The 14,968-nt window shown below is 52.3% G+C and overlaps 1 protein-coding gene and 1 long non-coding RNA gene across 2 annotated transcripts in view; both read left to right on the top strand.

Annotated features, from left to right (window-relative positions):
• The window catches only part of LOC140694894 (trafficking protein particle complex subunit 9-like), a 410,228-nt gene that overhangs the window by 257,684 nt on the left and 137,576 nt on the right, over positions 1–14,968 (top strand). The window lies entirely within an intron of this gene.
• LOC140694898 (uncharacterized) lies at positions 557–14,968 on the top strand. The gene is made up of 13 exons (XR_012070564.1): positions 557–695; positions 2,271–2,386; positions 2,806–2,980; positions 3,099–3,180; positions 6,412–6,498; positions 6,833–6,992; positions 8,086–8,173; positions 9,904–10,032; positions 10,376–10,508; positions 10,896–10,949; positions 11,224–11,420; positions 13,189–13,298; positions 14,694–14,968. It is a non-coding gene; the product is annotated as an uncharacterized lncRNA (long non-coding RNA).

The raw sequence follows: 14,968 nt of genomic DNA, 5'->3' as shown, positions 1-14,968 counted from the left end.
TAACTTCCAGCTTTACCGGGAAAGACCTCATTCCAATGTTTAAGGCTAGTTGACAGGGTGTCAACTTGCTTAACCACTCACATCTGAGCAAGTGCTACCTCTCTCTCCAGCTCCCCGCAGCATCCACCTGTGGCAACTTGGCCAAAAGAAGGCAAGAAAGCTCTTTCCCCTCGCCAGCACCATCGTGGCTTTGGAGTCAGTGGAGGCTGAGAGAAAGAGCCCCGCCCTGAGGTTTGAGGGGCCTCCAGCCACAGCCAGAGGAGCGGGGGTTTTCAGAGTGGCCCAGCAGGGAAACCAGGCAAGGCCACCTGGCCCAAGTCTTCCCTGCCCAGAGAGCCCCATGAACTGCTTTGGGCCACACTCCCCGTTTGGGCCCCCTGCAAAAAGATACCACGGGAGCCACACCTGAGAAGGCAGAAGGACAGCCCTTTAGAATGGGGTCCCAGCAGGTGTGTCCTGTGAGACCTGTGGCCACATAAGTTCCTTGTCTCTCCAGGTCACTGAAGGGACTGTGCTGGGCATCTTGGTGGTCAGGGACATGGGAACACCTCTAAACTCTGAAGAAGGACAGAGAGACTCTTCCTGGAAGCAAGGATTCCAGGGAGACACCTTGCCCAGTACTGGGGGACTGTGTCCTGAGTAGACCCCTGGGAGGCAATGTGGGGCTGTGGGGTCCTCTTCTGAGAAGGGAGCAGGCGAGTTTTCCGGGGGTGGGGTCCTGCTTTGTCCAGACATGTCCTTGTGTAAGACTCATTTACAAACACCTCCAAGTCCACCTAGGGGTGGCCCCAGAGGTGGGGGTAGAGGAGGAGAGTGAAGGGTGCAGACTTAGGGCCCCCTGAGCCACCCAGGGAGCCAAGGGTCAGTGGGAACATCTTGGGAGTCTAGTGCAGGGGTGGAGGACGAGCACTAAGAACATGCCAAGTCATGCAATAAAGTGACCCGTGACCACGAGACACAGGTGGCCGTACACCAAAAGAGGCAGATAGAAATTTAGACCCAGGATCTGAGAACCTTGAGAGGGGCTGGAGGGTCCCAGGAACCCTCAGGAACAGCTCTTCTAGGGGCACAGACATCCCAATACACACATTTCTCATGGAAGCTTTTTGGGGTGCAGAGTGAGTTACCAGGATCCTGAACTTAGTATGGAATCACGGTTCCTGGCAATAAATTGCTGTCATTTGTCCCTGGACATGCACAGGGGAGCTGACTGCTGTGGGGGTCACTGCAGGACTAGAATCTTCTGGTGTCTGCTCTGTGACCACAGAAACCCAGGGGGATTTCTCAACAGGAGAACCTGGAGACCATGCCTGCAAGGACCACCCTCATGGGATGGCCAAGGAGCTCGTGGTACCCAGGTCACCAAGTGACGAAGTTGTGAGGTTGCCTGGGGAATCGTGGGGGCATGTAGATTTCTGAGGTCAGCACGTGGGCCCAGCACTGCTGGATGGTCTGCACAAAGAGGGGCCTGCCCTCCTGATGATGGCTCTTAACACCTGCAGGGAAACTGCTCCCAGGGCTCCTGGAGGTCCATATTGAGAGTGTCCTGCCAGCCTTGTGGGGTCACCTTCCCTTGATGCAGAAGCAGACCTCTCTCCCTTGAGGCCCAGGGGACACCTGGCTCAGGTGCCACCTGTGTGCCCTGGACACGCAGAGCCCCAGAGCTCTGGCACAGCCTGGGTTGTGGTGGTGTCCGGGCAAGAAAGGCCCTGGGAAGGGGGTCATTCAAGGGCAGAGGCCACTCTGCAGGGATGCTGGACCTGGCAGCAATGCACTGCTTCAGTACTCCCTTGGGTTGGGTCTCCAACCTGTGGGATTTAAGGGCCACTCCTTCCTGCGTTGCAGTCGGGGGAACTAGATCCATCGTCAAGGTCAGCCCTGAAAATGGAGGCTGCGCTACCTCCATTCCTGGAAAGAAAATCAGTCCCCTCCAGTCCAGGTGATTCAGAAAGTCATTCAGCAATGTTCGGGGCCCCCACTTTAGGCTTTGAATTAGAGCTGAGCGGCTTAGGAGGCCAGATCCCTGACCGTGGCTCCAGGAGCAGGTTTTCTGCTGGGGGACAGGATCCTCACAAACACCTGTGTCTTTGTGGGACACTCCCCTCTGACAAGCTGGGAGGCAGGGTGCAGTTGTGGGAAATCGTGTTTACATGAGCAGAGGGCCACCATGTGGTGGGGGCACAGGAGACTGTGAGAATGAGTCCCACAGCCTTTCTGGAATCAAAATACTGGCAAATGTGAAAAAGTGCATAATTTGTTTTATTGAACAGGCTGCTTATGTACGTTTGGAGGACCAGGTTCAAGGACTCAGCATCCCTCCAGGACAATAGCCTCAAGAGAAGAACAGACAGAGCAGGAGGAGATCTGGGTTTCTCCCAGGAATGAGGTGGAACAGGGATTTCTGCAGATTTGCAAGGAGTCCCCGACCACTGAGCATGGGGTTACAGCCCCACGAGACCCCTGTCATGTTTGGCTTGGGCTCTGGTTCTGGCCTGCTCATGTATTCTTCCAGCAGAGTTCCAGAAACTCAGAGGGTGGACTTAGAGGGGCTGCGTTTGGAACCTAGTGAGGAGTTGGAGGGTCCTTTATATTGAGTCCCTTCATCCTAATCACCGTAGCTGAAGCCCAACACCCCCCAGGCCCCCATGGTTGCCGTGGAGGGAGAACAAGCCTGGCAGGCGACCTAGGGGTCCCACTACTGTGTCCTTCCCTTGTCTTCGTTCCCTTTCACCCCGGAAGGTGTGATTGTCTCGTGTCATGGTGGCCTCCACAATGTCCCTCCCAGTAATCTCTCTTCTCCATCAGGTGGGGTTCCCAACCCCGCTCAGCCTTCTCTGCATGGATGCTGAAGGACCAGGCCCACCTGAAGTTCTGAGCTCGAGCAGTAAGGTGGAAACAAAGAAACCAATGGAAAAAAGAAGCAAGTGATTGTGGCAAAGCTCCCCACCACAGAGAAGCTGCCCTGAGTGGAAGGGAGAGTGTGGGCATGCCCGTTTGTTTCCTATCTCCCAGTGCTCTTAGCTTTCTTATTGCCTACCTGCATGGTTACAACAAAATGATCTGCAAAACTGAAAATATTTACTCTCTCGCTTTTACAGAAAAGGCTGGCCAGCCTCTGGTCCGGTACCAGGCAAGAGATTGGAGTTCCTTTCCAGTTTGGAAACATCTTGGCAGGCCCAGGTTTGCAAAGGTCTTTAAGAGTAGTTACGGAGTTTTGCTTTTAAACTTTTTTACGGCTGTATATACTTGTGAGATGTGGTTGTGATGTATAATTCTGAGTCGGGATTTTCTCAAACTGTTTCTCACTTCTTATACCAGACATTCCTAAATTCCAAGTGGAACTGCATATTAAGGAAGCCATGGAATTTAGCAAAAGGATACAGATCTCATTTCCTTTTAAGCATCGGTGTACCTCCATCATGGCAGTATTTGTTATGTGTTATTGATAGGGGAACTAAGTAGTAAACAGATTAATAGAAAATAGGAGATTTTAGGTACACAGGTTCATCTTTTCAACATTGTTTGTAATATTTGCAGTTTAAGATGACCATTCCTGAGAAACAGGCAGCCTCTTAGAATGAAATAGCATTTCCTCTGAACCATAATTAATTTTTATTTTGTAGACAGCAGGAAGGGTAATAACACATCACACATTTGGGGACGTCAAAGAGAAAATGTAACTTTCTGGGAGCGCACTCCCCCGCCTCCCCCTGCCCTTTTTACTGTCCCATTCTCCCTGGAAGGCTCTTTCTTATCTTCTGCTCATGGCTCCAGTAACTCTTTCTTCCTCCTTGTTCCTCAGATGGTAAGGTTAGTTTTCTACTTTGAACAAGCAAACAAGCCAACAGAAGAGAAATTTCACAAGCAACTCCCAGCACATCCGCTCGCCTTCTGATGTCTGTGACCTCACTCTCGGTGCCCCACTGCTTATTAAAAGTGGCATCGAAAGCCAGTTCCTCCAAAAGTCCCCGAGGCCCCATCCCTCCCATCTTCTCTGGGTTGTCACTCCCAAAACCATCCTCTCTTTCACTGCCTCATCTATTTTGTTCTCCTGCTAGTTGGCACCATCAGTATATAAACGTCCATCCTCTTAAACCAACAGCACTCCTTGACCCTAATTCACCCCCACCAATTGCCACCCTGTGTCTTTGCAGCAAATCTTTAAGGAGTTGTTTAAACTCACTGTCTGCATCTTCTCTTGAGCCATCCCCTTTTACACCCATTCTGGCTTTTCGCCTGATCCCTCGCTCTATGGAAACTGCCCTGTCAAGGCCATCAGTGACCCCATGTTGCTAAATATAGTGGTCAATTTTGACTCCTCATCATGCTTGGCCCCTCGGCAGCATTTGACCCAGCTCTTCCATCCCTCCTACCCCGTGTTCCTGCTTCACTCAACCCCCAGCCCATCTCTCTGTCTGTTTCTGCTTTTGGCCTGCTGGCTGGTCCTTTGCCAATGTCTCCTGTTTTTTCCAAACATATACTGTGGGTGTTCCCCAGGGTGGGTTCCTGGGCCTCTCCTCTCTCTCTCTGCTATTCCTTTGGTGGAAGCAACCCAGCCTTGGAAATTGGCATGCCATCAATTTCTCGATTTCTCCAAAATTCCCTGATTTCCCCTTTCCATCTGAGCCTTTATCCCTGAGACTCACATCACATTCTTTTCCTTTCATTCATCTTGCTTTCACATTCATACATATGTTCTACTATGAAATTACTTTTCCAAATTTTGAATCAGTACATATATATCATGTAAAATGCTCAAATATGTATTATTTCCACTAAGATGCTAATTCTACCTTAGATCATTTCTGCACTTCTGTATTTATGTGAATAAAGCGAATAGTATTTCTACAAGCCTCATAGTTAAACACTGTTAGTTTGGGGCTATTATGTAACATGAAATAATGGTACATCAACATAGTCGTTTTTCATTTATTTTTATGTAACACCGAGATGAGGTTTTTGCCCTGAAGACTGGTTTTATTGAAATTTTACCTACGTTACGGACAGTCAGTTTATGTGAAAGCCCTCATTTCTCCCCTTTTTGATATATGCTCCATTTGGCTATATATAACATATAACTTGGCATGAAACAAAATTCCCAAATCATTCACATAATACAATTAATATGTTTAATTATATTTTTTAAATGTTAAAAAGAAAAAGAAAACAGATTCCTCTACCTATTAGGCACTTCTGTGGCAATATGTAATACACCCCTTAACCATGACATTGAAGAACTGAGCTGATACCAGCCCCTTTCCACCTGCTCAGCCCCACCTTTTCCCATCCCCTGTGGATGGAGAGGACATCCCTCCCATTGTCCAGGCCCAGATGTTGGAACCATGTCCTTTCTCTCTCTTTCTTTTACACTCACAGACAGCAAATCCAGCTTGTTAGAAAATTCTGGATATTCTGTCTTAATTAAATACCTGCTCTCTGCTCCCCGCCCTCCTAAGAGCCACCTTCAGCCTTTCCTGGATACCAATAGCCTTCTGTTTCCATCTTTGCTTTCCTACAATCTCTCATCCACACAGAGTCAGAGGGAGCCTGTAAAAACATACATTGGGGGTGGTGGGTGTTGCTCAGTGGTAGGGCGCATGCTTAGCATGCTTGAGATCCTGGGTTCAATCACCAGCACATTCATTAAAATAAATAAATTACTTCCCCCCAAAAAACACAAACACAAAAGCATAAGTTGGACTACATCACCCCTTCCCTCAAAACTCACTAAACGGCTCACCATGTCATTAGGAGCCAAAGTCGTCACAAAGGCCTCAGGACCCGGCGTGCTCTGCCTCTCTGCCCACACTCTCCCCCTCACTCTGGGGGCCTCTGGCTCCGGCTCTTCCTTCTTCCTCCGGATCTATTCTGCTTCAAGTTCATTACTCCGTGAGATCTGCCAGGATTGCCTTATTCTCTCCTGCCTGCCTCCCACCCCACCGCCATCACCCGAGTTTGCTCATATCACTCTTTTTTAAAAATTTATTCAAACTCTTGCTACCCCAACATGCTGCCTGTTTCCTCTGTTAAAATTCTGAGCCCCCAGTGATGGGGAGTCATGTCTATTTTGTTGACTGATAAAGCCCGAGAGCCTTGGGAACGGTCTAGTTAGGAGATTCCCGTATGTAGTAGGAGCTTATACACATTTGCTGAATGAATGTAGATGCCCTGGTCCAATCCGATGGAGCACTTCTGTGACGTGCTCAAAGAATAACTCTCCTTTCCACCTGAGAGGGGGTGACAACTTCCCTGGTGATTAAAGGCAAGAACTTTTTGCTTTATGCTGTTAACCTTAGGCGGGGAGACTGGGGGATCTTCATATATATTTTTAAATTTGGTTCACTCTGCAGTTGGTCTTTGGTCTCTGTATAATTTTGAGAAACTCTTTATAAGTGATCATTCTTTGATCAGATTGAACAGGTTCCAGGGGGAAGGACCAAGCCTGTCCCATCAGCCATCCTATGTGTCTTGTCCTGGGACCCAGTGGATGCTCAGCATGTAAGTGAACCGACAGGAGTGAGTGAAGAGATGGGAGCATCTCATTATTGTGGCGGATCTCTGTCCAATGCCTTGAGATTTGGGGAAGGGTTTACGAGTGCAGAAGGGAGAGGTCAGGTCCTCTGTGCTTTTCCTGAGTGCCCTGGCCTTACCCATTCCCCCAGCCCCCTCTGGGCAGCCAAGCCAAGGAGCTGGGCCACCAGGGGTTGTGCTGATCAATAATCCACCTTCACCCCAATTCCGGGGGTAGGTACACATGGTTGTAGACACTGGAGTCAGTTCCTTGGAGGAATTCCTCACCGAACTATGTTTTGGACCTTTTATTTTTCTCTAGAACCTCCAGCTGAAGAAGATTGTCTTAGACACATGAAAGTTGAGGACACCTTCTGTCCCCTCGCAACCCAGGTGGGCCTGGGAGTCTGCTTTTTCTATAGCCGATGGGCTCGTGTTGATTTGGGCATCCCTGTGCCTGAATTCCTGCAGTACACTCGGTGGTAAGGATGGGGGTGCCTGGCAGGGAGGGAAGCGGGTTGGGAGACTGTACAGCTGGGCTGATGTTAACCTGGGGTGAGCGGGAGCTTGCTGATGCATGGCATCTCGGGGCAGGGAACTCTCCACACTCAAGAGGGGTTCCCACTCCCGCAGGGTCCCTTTGATCAGGGTGCTGGGCTGTCAGGGGACCACAGGGGTCCCAGTGAGGATTAGGGTGCCTTCAGGCAATGGGAAGTGTGGGGTCCAGTGGCAATTGAATTAACTGTGCACCCAAACCCAGCCCCCACCTCTTTCAGCCTGTTTCCTAATCTGCAAAACTGGAATGTTATTAAACATCTCGCGGGGTCATTGATGGGCTGGGACAGACTAGACAGTCAGGAGCTGGAATTCCTCTGTCCCCTGATTGTTTGCCTTCTTTCTGACTATTTGCTCTCACAAGCTCAGTCTCTCTGTCTCTCGCTCTTTCACTTCTAAGTGTCTCTCATGCTCTGGTTTCATTTGATTTCCAACCACCGCCCCTCCCCTCCGCCAAACTCCAGATGAGTGAACTTGATTTCTATGTGTCAGTTCCAAATTCCCAGGAAAGATGCTCTGTCACCTCTGGATCTGCTGTCCAACCCATGAGTTGTGGCCAGAGGAGCGAGTCCTTCTGGGACCAGCAGAGGGTCTCTGCCGAGCCCCCAGCCACCACTGTGGGAGCACATAGCTCTCCGTGGAGGAAGTACTGGCTGTGACCTTGTGTCACTAAGTGTGAATTTATGTCTTCTCTTGAACCACCTTCATCCTCCTAAACAAAGATGAAAATTAAACACTCCTGGGATTTGTGTCATGGAACACTCAGGGTGGGGGCTAATGGGGCTGGAATTTCTGCTGTATTTAAGGGGCTACAGTGAATCCCCAACGAGAGCCTGCAAAGGGAACAGCACCAGCCCCACCCGGCACTTAGGGCGCTGAGTCTGCGTGACGTTGGGCCAGGCTTCTGACCACAGCTCAGGGGTCTGGTCTGACCAGTTAGCCTTTGAAACCAACCAGCTTTGGATTCCTCAATCCCACCCTGAGGTTTTACCTGAACCATCAGCTTCTGTATCTCTGAAGACAGATGCTGAGGACCCTTCACGTAAGCCGTTCGCACAGCCCTGTTCAGGCCTTTGTGCTGCACGGTCTGCCCGGCGAGCTGACCGAGGTTGGTATTTTACTGATGTTAGAAGTAGTCTGGTTTCCCGATGTACTGTTTCACTGAACAAGCAACAGAAGCCACTTCTCGCTGATAAAAGCAGAAAAGGGACATAATGAAAAGATACTGGGAGGGTGTGTGGAGTGGCCAGGACCGGAGCCAACCCAGGAGCTGTAGGAGGTGTTAGGGAGCCCCAGGCACCAGGCTGGGAGGGGTGCTACCGGGCCCCCTGCCACCCCAGAAGGGACCCCCCTCCACCCGACCCTCCACCTCACTCACTGCAGGTTCATGTCCCGGCAGGGCCAGGTCACACTGAAGCCACCAGCACACACCTCAGTTGGGGAGCTGGCCCCGTCTGAGCTGCGGGCGTGCCTGGTGTGGGGAGAGGCCCAGTTAGAGGAAGGCAGTTCCCCTACTGTTCCGAGTTAAGGTGCAAGTCAGTGCCCATCACTCAGGAGAGCCAGGCTGGACGGACCTCATTGTGGTGACTAGGCTGTCTGAGTTCACTTATTACTTTCTACGTTTGAAGGCCCTGGAGGGAGAAAAAGTGAAGGTTCTAGTACTTATTTTGTGTTTCCCACGTACCAGGTGTGGTAAGCAAGCCACTTCAGACAAGGCCCAGAGCAACCACGTAAATAGGCCACGGAGCAAGTCGTGCAGTCAGGCCTCTGTGGTCCCGAAACCCGTGTCCCCATCGGCTCCATAGTTACCAGTGGAAACTAGGGGGATTTATGGGACTGTGTGCTCCTGTGGGGGCTGGGATATGTGTGTTTAAGTCCACATCTTCAGAAACTCGGCTAGAACCACAGCCACTGATTGCACGGTGGCAGAGGAAGGGAGGATTCCAGCCTCTGGTCCAGCTCGTGTGGAGCTCAGAAGTTCTTCCTCCTGTCCTGAAAATAACACCAGATCTGAGGGAGCTGCAAACCCACTGCTCTTCTTAGATCCCAGAAGACTGAGAGGGAAAGCTGCTCCCAACTCAGAGAGGTTGCAAAGGGAACAGCGGGCAGGCTTGGAGAGTCACAGCTCCCAAGGCAGAACCTGCTTTTGTAAGAACCCTGGGGGCAGGCAGATTTAACAGGTCCCTGAGGCCAGCAGGAGGCTCAGTGTGGGGAAATCAGAGTGTGACAAGTCCAGGGGGCCAGTCAGAGGGGCCCCATGCTCTTTTTCATGTATTTTACATCCAGGACTGTGTCCTGTTCTCAGAATGAAGGTCAGAGGATAACTCCTCATGCTTCCTGCCTGGAGAGGAGAAAATAACTGTATTGAAATACACCCAGAACATTCTGTTTCATTGGGGGAAGTTGTTTTTTGTTTGTTTTTTTAATGAGAAATTATTTTACCAGAGCCTAACCAACCTGGGAGAAGGGAAATCCCTTCTGTGTCACCCAAATTGGGGTGGGGGGAAAGAGACACACTTGTGGAGGTCACAGCTCAGGGCACAGGCTCAATGAGAACTAATCACAGGACTGCAGATGCCCTGCTCTGTCCCGCTCCCCCAACACCTTACCTCCATGTCAGTAGGGCCCGTGTGTAATAACAGGAATAATACTAACAGAAGTAAATGTCTCAGGAGTGTCTAGGGAAAACCCAAAGACAGCGGGGAGATGAAAACAAGGACACACAGGCTGTTTTAGCCTCTCACACCAATAGCTGTAGCAAACTACACACAGCCCAGCCCCAGTAGATAAACAGACAACCTCACAGAAGAAATTATTTATTTTGGTTCTCTTACCCAGTGCATTCCATGGTGCATCCTCGCCTAGAATTGAGTGGAAGCAAGTCCATCTCAGAAGGGACATAACTGAAGAGGGATGGCTTCCCAGACTCTGAGGGGCAGAGAGAGCACCAGCCTGGGTTAGAGAAAGGTGAGGGGTGGGGTAGGGTGTGGGCTGCCTTCTTCCCCATATAAGGAACCTTCCTGAGGCCAGCACAGTAGGAGGGAGGGCCATGGGGTGGAAGCAGCCAGACTTCATCCTGAGAACTGTTGGGATGCCTCAAAGGGACCATTCAGGTGCCCAAACTGGGCCCTGATTGAGGGAGCCAGTCGGTCTGACTCAGAGCCCAGGACTGAGGTGGGCTCACAGCAGGCCGGTATTACTTGGCCGGATCCATTTCACTTCTCCGAAGCCCTGTGTAAAACATGAAGCGTGGACGGCCTGGTGAGCACAGCTCTGCCCTCAAGACCGGTTTCAACTCCTCTCTTCCCAGAGAACAGCATCTCTGAACCCGTCCTGGGTGACCTCACAGAGATCACCCTAGTGGCCCAGGCTAGTGACCGGGAACATGTACCTTCCTGCAGGCAACCCCTGACGTCCACTGATGCATCATATACTGGCAAAGAGTGAGTCACTGTGCATTGGTCTAACAGCAGAGACTCTGCCAAAGGCCCAAGAGGTGGTGTGTGGGACATGCAGGGGTGCAGGAGTGTAAGCAGCACAAAAGTGTAACTGGTGACAGGGGTGCAGGGGCTGTGGAGGGCGCAGGCATTTCAGGGGATGTGGGGGTGGAGGGATGCAGAATTGCAGAGAGTATCAGGGGTGCAGAGGTGCAGGGAGTGCAGGGATGCAGGGAGGTGCTCAGGGACCTGGCCAGGATAAGAAGGCAAGTGCACATCCTTGCAGTCAGCCTGACCCCGGTAGGCTATTGCAATGCTTTTGGGCGGCGGCGGCTGCGGTGGCGGTTGGGAGGCTGCCCGGGCAAGCCGATCGATTTCTTCTCTTCCCTGCAGCCTGGCCTGGGGTGGGGCTTGGCCGCCGGAGATTCGTCAGATGTTGCACTCCAGGTAAGCTTGCTCCTGGTAGGTGGGGCGGTTAGGTCAGAGGGCGGTGGCAGCGGCAGAGGGGCGGAGCGGGTCTACCCCTGGTGAACGGGTGGAATAGCTGCCTTGTCCCGGCTGCTGGGCCTGGGAGCGGCCTCTTCTTCCCCAGGTCGCCGGACACTCCTGTCCCACTCAGCTTGCTGAGTGCGGAGTGGGGGCGGGGCCGTTAAGGTGCGGGACCCACGGGGGGAGGGAGGCTGCCGCGGGGGAGCCGATCAATTCGCTCCGCTCTCCCCAGAGGCGGAGCCAGGGGCGGCTTCTGCTGCCCTAGAGGCGGGACGCGGGTCTCCAGATGAACTTGCTCCTGGGAGGCGGCGGCGGAGGCGGCAGGGGCAGGGGATGTGTTCCAGGGAGTTGCTCCATTTCTTCTCTCCCCCACGGCCTGGCTTGGGGGCGACGTCTGCCGCCGGAGATTTGCCTGAGGTCCGACTCCAGGTGAGCTTGCTCCTGGGAGATGGGTGCGGTGCGGTCAGGGGGCTGGTAAGGTGGTGGCTGCAGGCATAGGGAGGCTGCCCCGGAGGAGATTGTGGATTAGCTCCATGTCTGCACCGCGTGGCCTGAAGGCGGCCTCTGCTGCTCCAGGTCCCGGGACACCCCTGTCCCACTTTGCCTGCTGGGGGCGGGAGGCAGGGTAGTCAGGGTGCAGGGGTGGCGGTGGTCGGGGGCCTGCAGCGGGGGAGCGGACCATTTTCTCCCATCTTCCCCGCGTCTTGTCCTGGGGGCGGTCGCTGTTGCCCTGTGTTATGAGACGCGTGTATCCTAGTCGGCCTGACCCCGGGAGTTGGACTTGGTACTTTGGGGGTGGTGGCAGCAGCGGCAGGTTTTCCCATGGAACTTGTCCATTTGCTCCCACTTCCCCCCATGATTTGCCCTGGGGGCGGTCCCTGTTGTCCCAAGTTCGTCGGACGTCCATCTCCAGGTCAGCCTGCTCCCTAGAGAAGGCCACTGTGAGGTCATGGGCAAGAGTGGTGGCTGCTGCGGGGGTAGGGGCTGCCTTGGGGAGCTGGTGGATTGGCTCCCGTCTCCCCGATGGCCTGGTGTGGGAGTGGCCTCTCCTGCCCCAGGTCACCAGACGCACCTGTCCCACTCAGCCTGCTGGGGGAGGGGCGCCCTGGGCGGTGCCTTTAAGGTGCGGGGGTGGCGATGGCGGGGGTAGAAGACCTGCAGCGCGGAGCCTGTCAATTTGCTCTCCTCTTCCCCGTGACCAATCCTGGGGGCGTCCTCTGCTGCCCAAGAAGCCGGATGCCCGTCTCCAGGTCAGCTTGCTCCTGGGAGACGGGCCCGATGTGGTCGAGGGGCAGAGGCAGTTGCGACGGCCGGCTGCCCCGCCTAATGGGGCCACTTCTTCTCCTCTCCCCTGACCTGGCCTGGGGACGTCCTCTCTGGCGCAAGATTCGCCTGACACCCCACACCTGGTCTGATTGCTCCTGGAAGGTGGGCGCGGTGAGATCAGGAGGTGGAGAGGACAGGGGCTGCCCCTGGAGAGCTGGAGGATAAGCTCCAATCTCTCTGCAGGCCTGACGTGGGGGCGGCCTCTGCTGCCCCTCATTCCCAGGTCACACTTCTTCGGGTCATATTTCCCCGGGGTTGCGGTAGGGTGCGGGGGCGTCGGGGTGTTGGCGGGGGTATGGAGCCTGCCGCTCGGGAGCTGGGGGTTTAGCTCCCATCTTTTCCGCAGATTGGCCTGAGGGCAGCCTCTGTTGCTCCAGGTCGCAAAGCAATTTCTCTGACAGCTTAGCCACCGGAGGTGGGCAGGATGGGCTGAGAGGGCTGAGGCAGCCGCCAAGGCAGCGACGGAGGGGGCTGTCCCTGGCCAGCTGGTCAATTTGTTCCCATCTCAACCTTTGCTGCCGCAGTTTTGCAGAACGCCCTTCTCCAGTTTATTCTTCTCCAGGGAGGTGGGCGCAGTGCATGCAGCCCGAGGTCTGGGCTCTCCCTTGGGAGGGGCAGAACTCTCTTGTTCTCCTTTGTCTTTATTCTTCAGCGAAGTGGTTACTGGACGCAATTCTTAATTCTGAGAAAGTGTAGCCTGTGTTATGGAAGAGCTGCTGGACAGTGAGGTTTCTGGGTGGATTTTCACATCAGCTGATGCCCCAGGCAGGCAGGAAAGCTATTACTCAGAGCTTCTTAGTCTGGGGTTGGGGATGGCCCCGCCATCCTCACCATGCTTTTTAAAAATGTGTTACTCCCCTCTTTTTCCTAGGTGACATTTTAGGTTATTGGGTCTCAGATTGCTGACACACTCATCCCTGTTCTCAGACATCTTTTAAACTTGGGTGAAGTGATAAGTAGGGGAAGATGATTTACTGAAAGGTAAGAATACTTAAATTCGCATTAAAGCTACATTCTGTCAATCTTTCTAAAATGATTTTCCTCTGATTCTAAATCCACGACCTAGTGAATGTTGTACTCCTGTGTAAATTATTGATCTTCACATCACATTTGTTGAGTGGTCAACGAGATTTGTTAATTAGATTATTCCTGAAAGGAAAAGTTCAGGCTTTTCAGAATTCCTTGTCTGATGTCACCCAGGCAGTCACAGTAGAAGACAGAGCTGATATAAAAATCCCTCAGCTGCCTGAACTGCAAAGCTTCTGGGATTACTGATCCCTGAAATGCAGGTGACTCTTGATGATAATCTGGGGGATGGTTTAAATGATCAGATTCTTCCAGTCCTATAAATGGGTTCCGTGGCCCCAGCCCCGGGAGAACTGGACATAAGGGCCATATCGTGTGTGGTGGGATGGGAAGGCAAGGTGTAAGAGCTGGAATCACTGAGATTCCACACTCGCTAAACACAGACTCCAGAGCCTAATTGTTGTCAGGTTCTGTTCTGGATTTGAGAGTGTGTTCATACATGATTCTTGCCCTTCTGGAGTCACTGCCTGGGTGGAAGTAACCTTTACATAGATCTGTGGAGGATGACATTTAAGTAGATGGGCTGTTATGGTTCTCAATGTGCCCAGGCTTGCTCTTCCAGGCACTCGTGGGACTAACGCGAGTCATGTTATTCACTCATTCACTGATTTATTACCCTTGAATTGATCACTCGTCCCACAGTAAGTGAAACAAGGTAACAGGAAGCTGAGTTTTGTCCCCTCTCCTATCACTGATTGTTTTTCAGTCGGGCGCCCTGCGTATGCATTGTGAAACGGTGGTATTTCGTGCCCAATGGGGCAGCACTGTCAGTTCTGAGAATCAGGGGAGACACATGGGTAGGACAGCACCCTGACACACATGGCACCCCCCATCCCGTGAGACAGAATTGTCGATGCTCAGGTGACCCGATGTAGACTGCGGTGCTAAACCTGAGCATGTTTAGTTATCCTGGTGGCTATGAAAATACAGACTACCAGTCGCTACCTCTGGAGACTCTGAGGGTGTGCACCCCAGAATTCTGCATTTTAAGAAGCACTTTAACGAATCCTGATGAAGAGATCTGAGTGTCCCACGGAGAAACACTGGTGTGCGAGGCACCAATATTGAGGATTCTCAGGGAACGATGTCTTTTTAGGATGGTCCATGGGCCCTCACTTTAGACTTTTGCCTTGGGTTTAATTGTATGTGTTCAGAAGTGATGTCTTTCAATTCCAGTGCATGTCAGCATGCTCTGTGCAGGGATTTACTCTCAGTAGATGGCAAAAACTATGATTCTTCAGGTCACCGAGCTACACTGTGAACGATATTTTATTTTGGTTTTCTTTGTAGCAATGCAGAGTCTCCCGAGAAGAGATTTAGACTCAACAGCTTTGTGTCAGACTTTGGAAGACCGCTGCTGCCCAAGGTGTTCTCTGGCAGTGCAATGACGAATCTAGGTCCCTCTTTCACTGCTACATCAATGAAGTGGACCACTTGGACAAGGCCAAAGCTGGTATCCCTACCATAGCCCTTTACAGTGTTATTCGGCTCCAGGAAGCCATCAGATGCAGCAGGTGGCCAGAGGAGGAGCCGAACAGACTCATGAAATGTGACATCCCCAACTT

The sequence above is a fragment of the Vicugna pacos genome, unplaced genomic scaffold (genome assembly GCF_048564905.1).
Source record: "Vicugna pacos unplaced genomic scaffold, VicPac4 scaffold_109, whole genome shotgun sequence".
NCBI lineage: Eukaryota > Metazoa > Chordata > Mammalia > Artiodactyla > Camelidae > Vicugna > Vicugna pacos.
This window is presented reverse-complemented; position numbering and strand designations above follow the sequence as displayed.